Genomic DNA, 14246 nt, shown 5'->3' on the forward strand with positions numbered 1-14246 from the left:
TGCTATTTTATGCCATTAATCCAGTGAATATTTTAGTACATTCATCCATACATCAAAACATGAATCACCCCCACCCCACACTTAGGACTGTGCGTTGTCCCCAACGCACACAAACAAGGTAAAGTAGGGTGAGAAGAACTCCCTCAAGTCAAGGTGGAGGGCTCATCCGCAGTCTGTGGAGGAGCATCTGCATCCATAGCATTCCTATCATCAACAACTGGTGCGGATTCTGTATCAGGTGTTACAGCGACCTCAGTAGGCCTGTTGAGTGGAGCCTCAGTGACTATGGGAGGAACAGGAGTGGATGGTCCGGCAGTGGATGATGCAATCAGCTGGGAGATGTCTGTACCTGCACATTGAACCAGAGCTCTGAGGAGTAATGATATCTCCTTCATCATCGTGGCCTGCTCGGTCTGAACTCGGCTTAGATCCGCACGAGTCTGTCTCAACTCATCCCTGGTGGCACTCAACTCGACACGAGTCGCTATCAGCTCAGCCCTGTTCTCTTGCATATCTGCTTGCATATGCTCAAATAATTGTTGAATGGTGAGCTTAGAAGACCTTCCCTTGTTCGGCTCTAGAACATGAGTGACATCATATGGTCCTGGAGCTTTAGCCTCAATGTCGTCATTCTCCTTGTCCCATAGTACTCCCATCTCTGTTAAAAAAGCCGTTAGGGTATTAGCAAAGAACAGCCTCCACTTGTAATTCATCCTGGTTCGCTGCATTTGATCATGCATGATGGCTCCGAAGTTGAGTGGTATCCCCTCTAATAAAGCATATAATACGAGTGCGCGGTAACGGGGGACATCAGTTTTATGTTGGCATGGCAGCAGGCGGTTACAAATGAAATTTAGAGCCACACGTGCTAACGCACTCATGAATTCCTTGGCTATAGAGTGGTACTCCATACTCCCATGCTTCCATTCTGCATCCTTCCTGGTAGGGCATAGGACAGACTTAATGTGTGCATAATCTGGTGTTTTGCATATGGCATCAAACCTGTCTGTAAGTGTGTGTGGCACCCTTAAGAAGTTATTCAGAGCTTCAGCTGACACATTAATATCTACCCCTCTTACTCGCACAATGTTTTCCCTTGCGTGACGCCAATTGGCGTAGAGCTCTCTAACAATGGTGAGGTTGGCTTTGCCGTGACCTTTCAGAATGGGTCCCCATTTTTGCACCTCTCGAATTGACTTTAGAAACTCTGAGTACTTTGTCTTAAGTGGTCCGATGTTTATCGGCTTTTCCGGAATATACTTCTTTGAAACCAGTATCTTCTTATAGGCTCGGAATGCCTTCTCATTAACAAAGTATTTCTCCCAATCAACTCGGTCTATGGGTTCACCCTCGTCTTCATCACTCATGTTGACCTGTAGGTGGTCATTGTCCGAATCAGAATCAGATTCAGATTCTGTAGTAATCTTCTCCTTCCCTTTATCAGTCAGATCACTCATTCTCGAAGCTTTTCTTTGGTATGTCACAGGCTCTCTTATCTCTATTCCTTTGCTTGGTGTAATACCCTTCTTCACTGTCCTCCTGACTAATGTTTCCTCCTCCTCTTGCTCTGAATCATCACTTAACTGCCTAGGCAGCAGTTCCATTTCCTTCTCCGTCCGCTTCCTTTTTTCTGTGGATTTGGACCGCCCGCTGCCCTTCCGGTAGGCTTTTTGGGCGGTTGCTTGTTACCATCTTTGTCTTGTTGCTTGGATGGTTTACTCACTGCTGTCATTTTACGAATCTAAGTACCTGCAATGCAAAGAATTCAACAATTAGCAGATGAAACAGCGAAGTTCAGCTTGAAAGCAATTGCAACAGCTTGCAGACTTCAATTTATTCGTAAAGTCATGCCATTCACTACTTCATGGAATTGTAGCTCATGACTTTCAGCAAGTATGTGATAACTCTCTTCAAAAATTCAATTTCACATAGCCCCTCACTCGACCCCACACTTATTCTCAAGCATACACCAATGTTGCTCGGTTACTCAGACTTCACCGACGCCTAAATTTTCCTCAGGGACAATTCGTCGAACATGTGGTATGCAACAAGTGTGCCTAGTTCATTCTATCAGTTGAGCAATGCAACTACCCTCCCAAAGTTGGACGAGATGAAGGGAATTATAGTTTATCATCTCGCAACCATTACAACGACCAAGAACAACAGCCCTAAAAAATTTTGAAATTGCAAAACCTACTTGTTGCTACCATTGAGGGAGGGAGGAGAGAAGAATTAGGAGAGAAGCCAACGGAAGAACGAAGAGGATGATGCGTACCTGTCGCGTTTGAGCTTATTGCGTTTGTATGCGTTACAATTTTGATTAGAGAATTCTGTTCTGCGTTCGTAGGCGTCGCCAAAAAGAGACGAGTGGATGCGTCGCAAGAAGAGTTTTTTTTAAACGAATTCATTATCTTAAGATGTGTTAAAATATATAGTACTTACCTGTGCGTGCTAGCCTTGACGCGACGCATCCCCTTGTCTTCCTTCAAAAATTTTCGGACGCGACACGGACGCGATAGGCAGACTTCACTGCCTTGAGCAATTGGCCCGTCAAAAAAATTTTTTTTTTTTTTTTTTTGCTGAGGGGGACGCGACGCATCCGCCTCATTTTCTCATATCTGGGGAACTTTATTTTATTTTATTTTTTTATTTTTTATTTTTTGAATAAGATCTATGTCCTACAAAAATAAATTAAAAATAAACTAACTAACTTGGGTGGCCTCCCAAGAAGCGCCTGATTTAACGTCGCGGCACGACGCAACATGTTCTTCATGCCTCCACTAAATCCATTGTGGTCTTGTGACGTGCAATGTCACCACCCCAATAGTGTTTTACTCTTTGGCCATTTACCAAGAATGTCGTATTGGACCCCTTATCACACAATTCTATCGCACCATGAGGTTTCACACTAACCACTTCAAACGGACCCGACCATCGAGATTTAAGCTTTCCTGGAAAAAGCTTTAGCCTTGAATTAAACAATAGAATTTCTTGACCTGGTTCAAACTCACGATGTTGGATATGCTTATCATGCCATCTTTTGGTCTTCTCTTTATACAATTTGGCATTTTCATATGCATGCAATCGAAACTCATCAAGCTCGTTGAGTTGTAGCAATCTCTTCTCACCGGCCAAGTCCATCTCCATATTTAGCTTTTTAATCGCCCAATATGCTTTGTGTTCAAGCTCGACGGGCAGATGGCAGGCCTTCCCATAAACCAACCTGTACGGAGAAGTGCCTATTGGGGTCTTGTACGCAGTGCGATATGCCCATAATGCGTCATCCAGCTTCCCGGCCCAGTCCTTTCTATTCATACTTACTGTCTTTTCCAAAATCTGCTTGACCTCTCTGTTGGAAACTTCTACTTGACCACTCGTTTGGGGATGATAGGCAGTGGAAACTTTGTGCTTGACTCCGTATTTTGCAAGAATATTATTCAGCAGTTTGTTACAAAAGTGAGTTCCCCCGTCGCTTATCAACACTCTTGGGGTCCCAAAACATGTGAAGATGTGCTTCTTTACAAAGCCTACCACAACCTTTGCGTCGTTAGTAGGAAGAGCTATGGCCTCTACCCACTTAGAAACATAGTCGACCGCCACCAAGATGTATCTGCGTCCGTTAGAATATGGGAATGGTCCCATAAAATCAATCCCCCAAACATCAAAAAGTTCTACCGCCAGTATATTTTGCAAGGGCATCTCGTGCTTCCTCGTGATAGTTCCAGTTCTTTGGCATCTATCACAATTTTTAACGAAGGCATGTGCATCCTTAAACAATTTTGGCCAATAAAAACCTGATTGTAGCACTTTTTGGGCGGTTCTATCCCCGCCGTGATGACCTCCATATGGTGACGCATGGCAGTCATGTAGTATAGCCTTCATCTCTTCCTCAGGAACACACCTTCTCACCAACTGATCTGCACACTGCCTATATAGGAATGGCTCATCCCACATGTAGAACCTTACATCATGTAGGAATCTTCTTCTATTGTCAGCTGTCCATTCTAGTGGCGTCACCCCACTTGCGATAAAATTCACATAATCTGCATACCATGGGGCTTAACCTGAGGTGATTGCTAATATTCGCTCATCCGGAAATGTTTCTTTAATTGACCCTCCTTCAGCTACATGGTCCCGACTTTCTAATCTGGACAAATGATCGGCCACTTGATTTTCTGTCCCTTTTCGATCTCGGATCTCTAAGTCAAATTCTTGCAAGAGGAGGACCCAACGAATCAGCCTCGGCTTGGCGTCTTTCTTTTCAAATAGGTATCTGATAGCTGAATGATCTGTGTAGACGATGACTTTGGTTCCCACTAGATAGGATCTGAACTTGTCAAACGCCCACACCACTATAAGCAACTCCTTTTCAGTCACTGTATAATTCATCTGAGCTGGATTCATAGTTTTGCTTGCATAATAAATGGAGTGAAAGATTTTATCCCTCCTTTGCCCCAACACCGCTCCAATTGCTATGTCACTTGCATCGCACATCAACTCAAATGGTTGTGCCCAATCGGGGCCAATGATAATTGGTGCAGTCACCAATCTTCCCTTCAGCTCCTCAAATGGTTTCAGACATGCATTATCAAACTTGAAGGTAACATCTTTCTCTAGAAGCCTGCACAAAGGGGAAGAAATTTTCGAAAAATCTTTAATGAAACGACGATAAAAACCTGCATGACCCAAGAAACTGCGAATGCCTTTGATGGATGTCGGCGGGGGCAATTTTTCAATCGTCTCCACCTTTGCTTTATCCACCTGTAGACCATCTTTTGAAACCTTGTGCCCCAAAACTATACCTTCACGTACCATGAAATGGCACTTTTCCCAGTTTAGCACCAAGTTCGTCTCTTCACACCTAGCTAGCACTTTATCAAGGTTCATCAAACAACTATCAAAAGAACATCCAAACACAGAAAAATCGTCCATGAATACTTCTACATATCTTTCAACCATGTCAGTGAAAATAGCCATCATACACCTTTGAAAAGTCGCAGGTGCATTACAAAGACCGAAGGGCATTCTCTTGAACGCATACGTGCCATAAGGACATGTAAATGTAGTTTTCTCTTGGTCTTCTGGGGCTATAGCAATCTGATTATACCCCGAATAACCGTCCAGGAAACAGTAGTATTCCTGGCCAGCTAATCTATCAAGCATTTGGTCAATAAAAGGAAGGGGAAAGTGGTCTTTCCGGGTGGCATTGTTCAGTTTTCTGTAATCTATGCAAATTCTCCATCCAGTTACAGTTCTTGTAGGAATTAAGTCATTATTTTCATTAACTACTACGGTTATCCCCCCTTTCTTCGGCACACATTGAACGGGGCTTACCCATTTACTATCAGAGATTGGAAATACAATACTTGCATCAAGCCACTTAATCACTTCTTTTCTTACCACTTCTTTCATGATTGGATTTAGTCGGCGTTGGTGTTCTACACTTGGCTTGTGTCCGTCCTCCATGAGGATTTTGTGCATGCAGAAAGCTGGACTAATGCCTTTAATGTCAGACATTGTCCACCCAATTGCTCGCTTGTGCTCACGTAGCACCCTTAATAGCTTTTCTTCCTGTAATTTAGACAAGTGAGCAGAAATAATAACAGGTAAAGTGTCAGAACTTCCCAAATAAGCATATTGAAGGTGAGGGGGTAGGGGTTTAAGTTCCAAATTTGGAGCTTTTTCAATTGACGGCTTTGGTGGGGGGCCACTTGGCCTATTCAGGGGCTCAAACAGGATTATTCCTTGCATGTAACCACATGATGTATCTAGGATATGCATCATCTCCTCAACCTCATCATCCATCTCCAAGCTATCAAACATCATGATTGCTTTTTCTAAACAGTCGTCTAGATATACACTCGTGTCAAGAAGTTTCTCATCCACCTCCACCACAGATATCATAGAGAGCTCCTCATAGTGGCGGGGAAGTTGGATTGCTTTGTAGACATTGAAGACTGCTTCCTCGTTGTCCACTCTCATAATCATTTTCCCTTCTCTCACTTTAATTATTGCATCGCCAGTAGCCAAGAGAGGTCGTCCCAATATGATTGGAACTTGTTCATCAGCCTCGAAGTCTAGAATAATGAAGTCAGCTGGCAAGATGAATTTTCCAATTTGCAGCAGCACATCTTCAATCACTCCTTCGGGGTAGGCTATGGACCTATCAGCTAATTGCAACATCACGGTGGTTGGTCTCGGAGCTCCCAGACCTAATTGCTTAAACAAGGATAAAGGCATTAGATTTATGCTTGCACCCAAATCACACAGAGCACGTCCCACGTCAATATTACCGATTTGTACTGGAATGGTGAAGCTGCCAGGATCCTTAAGCTTTTGGGGAAGCTTGTTTTGGACCCTTGATGTGCACTCCTCAGTAAGTGCAATCGTCTCGAACTCAGTCAATTTCCTCTTATGAGCCACTATGTCTTTTATGTACTTAGCGTACTTTGGAATTTCACGAAGTACATCCACTAATGGAATATTTAATTGAACCTGACTCAACATGGAGAGAAATTTGTTGAACATGCGATCGTCATTCCTTTTCTGCAATCTTTGGGGGAAAGGTGGTGGTGGCCTTGTAACCTCCATTCGCTCTGAACTTGCATCATCTTCCTTTGACTCTTGTGTTGCCTTAGGTGTCAACTCCCCCCAGGTATAGGTTTTTCTTTTATCTTCCTTGGCACTTCCTCTAGTTCCCTCCCGTTTCTAAGTGTAACTGCATTAATTTGAGGGTTCTTCTCTGTATCACTGGGAAGTGAGCCTGTAGGTCTAGTATTTTGGTTTGCTGCTAACTGCCCCATTTCCCTCTCAAGATTTCTGAAATCGGTCCTGAGCTGTTGATTGTCTAGTAACAACTTTTTCAGCAAGTCATTCGTACTTTCTTCCATTTGTTGGGGTGGCTTCTGAGGTTGAGTAAAATTCCCTTGAGGCCTATACTGATTCTGTTGACTTCCGCCCCATGAGAAGTTAGGATGATTCCTCCAGTTTGGGTTGTAAGTGTTCCCATATTGCGCATGTTGATTCATAGGACCTCTGTTTTGTTGCCCCACATAGTATATAGATTCAGGATTCGTGGGGCACATGTCAATCATATGACTGTCTCCGCATAGTTCGCAACAAATAGACATCTGCTGTACATGTTGCATTTGTTGTGTTGTCATTCTATTCATCTGATTTGCCAATTTTGCTATATCGGCTCTCATGGCGGAAAAGTCATCAAGCTCAATCAAACCGGCGGCCTTCTGTTTAATTCCCCTTCGTGAATCCCCCTCTCCTTGCCAATTATGGTCATTAGCAGTGAAATTATTTAGCAAGAGTTGTATTTCACTATACGGTCTTGCCATGCAACTACCCCCACAAGCTGAGTCAAGATTCATCTTTGATGCTTCATCTAACCCATCAACAAAAGTGTGACCCAATACCTCATCAGTTTGACAATGATGCGGGCAGTCTCTGAGTAGCTTCTTGTATCTTTCCCAAGCTTGACGAAGTGTCTCGCCATCCCGTTGTTGGAACCCAAGAATTTGGCTCCTCAGCGACTTTGTCTTCTTAGTTGGGAAAAACTTGATCAGGAATTTCCTTGCTAGATCATCCCAAGTGTGGATAGAGTTCGCGGGCTCCTTTTGCAACCATTCTTTAGCTTCCCCCAACAGTGAAAAAGGGAATAGTGTCAGCCTGACATAGTCCTTAGAGACGTTCGGATAATTGTAAGTGTCCGTGATTTCCAAGAAGTTCTGAATATGCCTCTGCGGGTCCTCATGAGATAGACCCACATATTGTCCTGTGGACTGAATCAGCTGTACCATGTACTGTTTGAGTTCAAAATGCCCAGTGATATCAGGCTTCACAATAGCCTGAGTCATATTCGCAAGATTGGGCCTTGCGGCTTCAATTACCGGACGCTCTTCATTGCCTGCCATATCTATTGGCTGTGGTTGGACTGCGATGTCCAACTCTCTTTCTATTCTCGTTCTAGCTTCGTGTTCCCTTCTCACTCTATGTAGTGTTCGTTCGATTTCTGGATCAAGAGGAATGAGGTTGTTTGCACTTCTACTCCTCTGCATTCGAGAGAAGACCCTGCGTTGACACAAACCAGGCAAACTGAAAATTAAAACTTGAAAACAAATATCTAATAAAAGCTTAACTTAGTCACGTAGCTAATTTCTAAGTCCCCGGCAACGGCGCCAAAAACTTGTTGCGACCAAACACACTCACGCAAGTATACGCGGTCGTCAAGTAATAAAGTGACTAAAAGTCGGATGTCGAACCCACGAGGACTTATGATTAGCTATTAACTAAATTAGACTATCCTAATTATCTAAACAAGAATTAAATCTAAAAATATTTTATTCTAACTAATTAAATAAGAAAAATATAAATAATAAACTTTGAACAGAGAAAGAGCAGATTTTAATGATATCAATGTAATGAAAACGATCTAGGATTATGGGCTATCTAACAATCCTATTGTATTCTTCAATTGAATTGACCGACTAATTTATCTAGCTTATTGGTTGACAGGGTTAATATTGCTCATAAGAATCTGTCGAGTTCTTACTCGCCTATTCAAGCTAACCTAACGCCTATATATCTATGGAGTGAGAATCAACAAGAACGCATTTATAATTCCTGTAAATCAACCAAGCAAGGCAATTAGGTATATGTCTATCCTAACCACGAATCCGTTCCCCGATGCCTGAGTTCAAGAACTTGCCCTACTCAATCCTATATGCAATATAGAATTCCCACTTTCGAGTTCAATTCTAGATTCGTAGATAATATTCAATTGGTGATCAAGCAATTAAATAATTAAGTGCAAGATTGAATAAATAAACTAATATGATAAATCAAGAAGTCAAAATCAATATCCGAATAACAATAGTCATGAAAGAACCACAACCCTAGAACGTGAAGTTTAGCTCCACATAGACATGGTAGCCAAACAATAAATCATATAAAGAAACATAAAAATTACTAAGTTTGGTGGGAGAAAGATGAAACTTGATGAATTCCGGCCTCCACAGCTTTTCGTGGCTTTTTTTCCCCTTCCCAATATGTTAGATAACCTAAAAGAGGCGTTTTTAGCTTATATATTGCGTACAAAAGTCGTGGGCCAAAGCTCTCCTATTCCTAGTCCAAATCGGCTTCAGGGATTGATGCTAAGGTGGATGCGACGCATCCACCTTGTCCTCTATTTCTCAGCTTTGCATGCGAGGTTGGACGCGACGCATCCAACCTTCTTTTCTTACTTCCCAGTTTCGCACGCGTTGGCGAACGCTATGGCCCAACTTCACTGCTAAGGTTGCATGCAGGATGATGTTTTCCTAGGTTGGATGCGACGCATCCAACCCTTCTTCCTCTGGCTAAACCACCTTTTCTTCATATTTTGCACTCCGAACACCTTAAATCGTCACACATAACTTAATTAGTCATCAAACCAATAATTACACCATGTTGGGCGTTTTAAAGATTAAATAACATCAAGAAGTGGTTAAAACATGGGCAAAGTAACATCAACACATATCGAAATATGCCAAACATCATTTTTCAAAAAAATCGTTGGGGTAAGTGATTCTAACCCAGATTGGATTATATTATACGAATCTATTGTTATTTTCATCATCCAATTAGTGATTTGAGTTGGAAATTTGGGAAAAAATGTGAAAACTTCCTAGACTAATTTTTTGGGTTTGCGATTTGAGGTCAGATTTGAGTAATTCTTGTATGGTTTGACTCGTTATTGAATGGGTATTCGGATTTTATAATTTTGGTAGGGTTCTGAGACGCAGGCGCGAGTTGACTTTTTATTTCTTTGCAAAGATCGTAACTTTAGTGTTCAAAATAGTTTCCTATAGTTTATATTTATGGTATGAACTTGTTTTGGCTAGATTCGAGCAGTTTGGAGTTGGATAATCGAGGGAAAAGCCTACTAATGGATTGAGTTAGCGTGTTTTGAGGTAAGTATCTTGCCTAACTTTTGGGGTGGGGAAATTACCCCTTAGGATTGGTGTTGTTTGTGATAAATGTGATGTGTGAAAGCAGTGTACACAAGGTGACGAGTGTGTGCACGTGCTAAATATGAAAATTTACCAGTTTTAGCTATGTAGATTCCTTTCATGCCTTAATTGAGTTACCTTAACATGTTATAATCATCATCTCTAGTCTATCTTCACATGCTCTGCTTGTTTTATCTCTTACTTGTTAATTTCCCTACATGTTTAGTTGAAGTTGTTGTTGTTTCCTCTATTCCTTATTCATTATTTAACCATGAATTCTTTACTTGAAGTTGTTATTCTTGGAATATCTTGTTGATGAAACTGGTATTGAGTTATAAAGGTTGTGATTCACATTGAGGTAAAGTGTTAAGTTGTGAAATACTATTATGTTGAGTTATTCACTTCCGGTTGTTATTGTTGAGACTCTTGTGTACATTGTGGTTGAGCCATGTTCTCTTTATTATGAAAACACTGTTATTGCTGCTTTCTTTGGCAAGTTGTGATATTGGGCACTTGAGGTACGATATGTGATACGTTGTGATATTGATACATATGCGCTGGTATAAGGTTTTGGGGGTTGAAACGCATACGGTGAGATAAGGTGGGCTTGATACGCATGGCTTATAAGGGAACTACTAGAAGCCACGCAGTGTGATAAGGTGGGCTAAAACGCGGGAAGCTATTTCAGAAAAATGATTTTCAAAACTAAAATATAAGGCTCCAGTGGTGATATAAGGAAAGATTGTGAATTATTCTTGTGATTTGAGACTACGAGGAGGTACCTCGGTAGTGACTCTTGTTGGTACTTCTCTATTACTTCACTTGTGTTTGGTTGTTTTGATTCCTTGGCATAACACTCATTGTTTTCTTCTGTGATGCATTAATTTCTTTATTTCCGTCTACTAAATTTTGGTATATTCCTTACCTGTTTTATTTCCATTGTTATTGTTATTGCACTGTTAAATTACTCGTTCTATCTCTTATTTATTCCAGTAGGGCCTTGACCTGACCTCGTCACTACTCTACCGAGGTTAGGCTTGGCACTTACTGGGTACCGTTGTGGTGTACTCATGCTACGCTTCTGCACATCTTTTGTGCAGATCTAGGTACCTCCTACCAGCCCAGGAATCAGTGAGTTGAGTTCGTACTTGGAGACTTCAAGGTACACCTGCCGGCGTCCGTAGGCCTCAGAGTCACCCTCTATCTACTTTTATATCTTCCTTCTTTTATTAGGTACAATTGTATAGGGATGATTATGACACCGTTGTAGAGCTTGTGACTCGATATCACCAGGTTTTGGAGAAATTGTATATGTTGAGTTATGAGTTTTCTTTATTAAATTGTTGAGTATTTGAGAGTTTACTTATTATTTCAGTTATTTCTGCTTATTTGTTAGGCTTACCTAGTCTTAGAGACTAGGTGCCATCACGACATCCTACGGAGGAAAAATTGGGGTCGTGATAGAGATCAACGCTGGTCTCGTAGCCCCCAATAGTAACCAAACAAGACCGACATACATGATCAACCACAATAGAGTCACAAACATGTGTAGATACATGAACAATGATATTGAGAGAACTATGGGGCAAATCCAAATATGATACAAAGTAGATGCCATATAGGAATTTGTAGAACCAGGATTAAATAGAATTGATGCATCTCTATGACAGACTGAAACAATATATATAGTAACTTCATCAGAGGTCTTTGACTTCGGTCTACCCAGAAATGCACAACAGCGGGCCTGACCTCTGCCTCTAACACAACCCCTGACTACCTGAGCACCCCCTCTAGCTGGTGGGGTTGGTAGTGTAGCAACTAGAAATGGATTCACTACCTGAGAAACCTGTTGTGCCGCACCTCTACCACACCTGGGGAAATCCCTCTTGATATGCCCTACCTCTCCATACTCAAAACAATCTCAAGTTGAGAATGGCTGTTGAATCATATGCTGCCTATGATAACCTAAGTGCCCATTAGAAGAACCCTGGCCTTGAGGAGTACGGTAGAAACTTTGTGCTGGTAGTGCATTAAATGATGACTAAACTGGAGTGCCACGATCAGGCTGATACGTAAAACGTATTGGCTTGCTAGGATGGTCTCTCCCAAAATGATCCCTACCTCCAGACGAGATACCATTGAAATTGCTAGAATATCGAGGCTTCTTGCCCCTCGCCACTATAGCCGCCCTACTTTGAACCCCAATGCGCTCAATATTGTGCGCTATGTCCATAGCCGGAAGGAATGTAGTACTAGTATCTGCCACCCTAGCCATAGAAATTTTGATACCAAAATTCAACCCCTCACCTTCTCAACCTCGGTGGGGATCAGAAAAACTGCATGACGGGATATCTCTGTGAATCTCATCTCATACTCCATCACAGACATGCGACCCTGCTGAAGGTGCTCGAACTGGCCACGCATCTCCTCACTCTTCATGAGTGGGAATGGACTTTCTCTAATAAGAGATGTGAGAACTAACTCCAAGTGAGTGGAAGTGACCCTGTTGTCCTGCTACTCTCATATGACTACCACCACCTCTTTATTGTCCTAAACCGATCAAACCTTTTCTGATCCTCCTCAGACATATCGGCCTCCATTACCAGCCTACCAGTAACCACAAGAGGATGGTCTCCCAACTAGTACTACTCCCAGAGTCTGATAAACAGAAACAACATGTTTAGGAGTGTGAGTAGAAGGAGTCTGTACCCCTCCCCCATCCTGAGAAGTAGTCGGTGCCACAAGAAGTACCCTGGTCTGTGCCAAGCCCTCCACAAGACCAACCAATCGAACAAGAGAATCCCAAAGTACTAGCAGCAATAAACCCCTCCAGGACCTGAGTTGGTCGAACCGGCTCACCCTGATCATACACCTGCTCCTCAACCGGAGCTACTAGTGGCTCCACAACGGCTGCCCTAGCAGGGGCTCTAACTGCATCGCAGAGTCTGAGGGGCCGGTGCATGCCCAATTGCTCCTGAAGAACATATTCTCATTATCTGCGAGAGATTAGAAAGAAAAAGATTCAAACTTCGAATCAATAAAGTCACACGATCAGAATGAAAGAAAGGAAGTTTCCTAACATACTGTAGCCTCGCGGAGATAAGTACAAACGTCTCCACACCAATCCACAAGGCTCTACTAGACCCGCTTGTGACTCATAAGACCTACACAACCTAGATCTATGATACCAACTTGTCATGACCCAAAATCCCAACTCAAGTTTGTGATGGCGCCTAGCCGAACTTGCTAAGCAACCCATCCCCCAATTAGCATATAAGTATGTCAAGTAATAATTAACAGCTAAATAACTATTTCTAAATAAGTCAATATTAAGAATACATGCTTAAACGGTACAAGATCTATGAACACCGATACACAACCCATATATTGACCTGATACAAAATTCATGCACCGACCACGCTCACAGGGCCCAAGGTAACATAGATAATCACTTGACTCTGGAGGGACGGATCCAAATCCAAGGACATAGACGAGCGTAATAGCATCCCTCATAAGTCATTATTCGATGATCATATCGAGTGTGCCATAACTGTATCTCATCGCACGCTCACCCTTCATGCTAACATTCTCAGTCCAAATCACGTATCCATTAATTAAATGCATGTATATGCCATCACAGAAAAAACAAAAAATACAGACTTTATATATATATATATATATATATATATATATATATATATATATATATATATATCATACAAATATGTGCTCATGAAATATCTATGTGACTAGGATAATTAAGTAATTTAACATATCAAGAATAATTTCTCGTGCATTCATAATTAATCACAAGCCTAAGCATGATTTTTAACACGAAATAGAGCAAATGTAGTCACATAAGTCAAATAAATCATAAATCAATGAGCACGTAGACAAAACAAGGCATATAATAATCCAATTCTACCCTGGTCTTGATATAAACTCGATAAATGCATATACACTCACCACCACATCTATACACCACCCATTACCTTAAACATATAGCAAACAAGTCAAATCCTAGGGGTTCTCTATTAACAAGGTTATCCAAGAGACTTACCTCTACGCGGTAATCTTAAAATCACCAAAAGTGTGAAATACTCAAAAATTCAACTCCAAACGGCTCAAATCTAGTCAAATACAAACCAATAACGACAAACAAAGCTATAAATCGAACCCAAACGATAAAGGTAGAATTCAAAAAATAAAAAAATCAACCCGAGCCCACCTCCAGGAACCCGATAAAAT

Source organism: Nicotiana tabacum, chromosome 13 (assembly GCF_000715075.1).
Source record: "Nicotiana tabacum cultivar K326 chromosome 13, ASM71507v2, whole genome shotgun sequence".
Lineage (NCBI taxonomy): Eukaryota > Viridiplantae > Streptophyta > Magnoliopsida > Solanales > Solanaceae > Nicotiana > Nicotiana tabacum.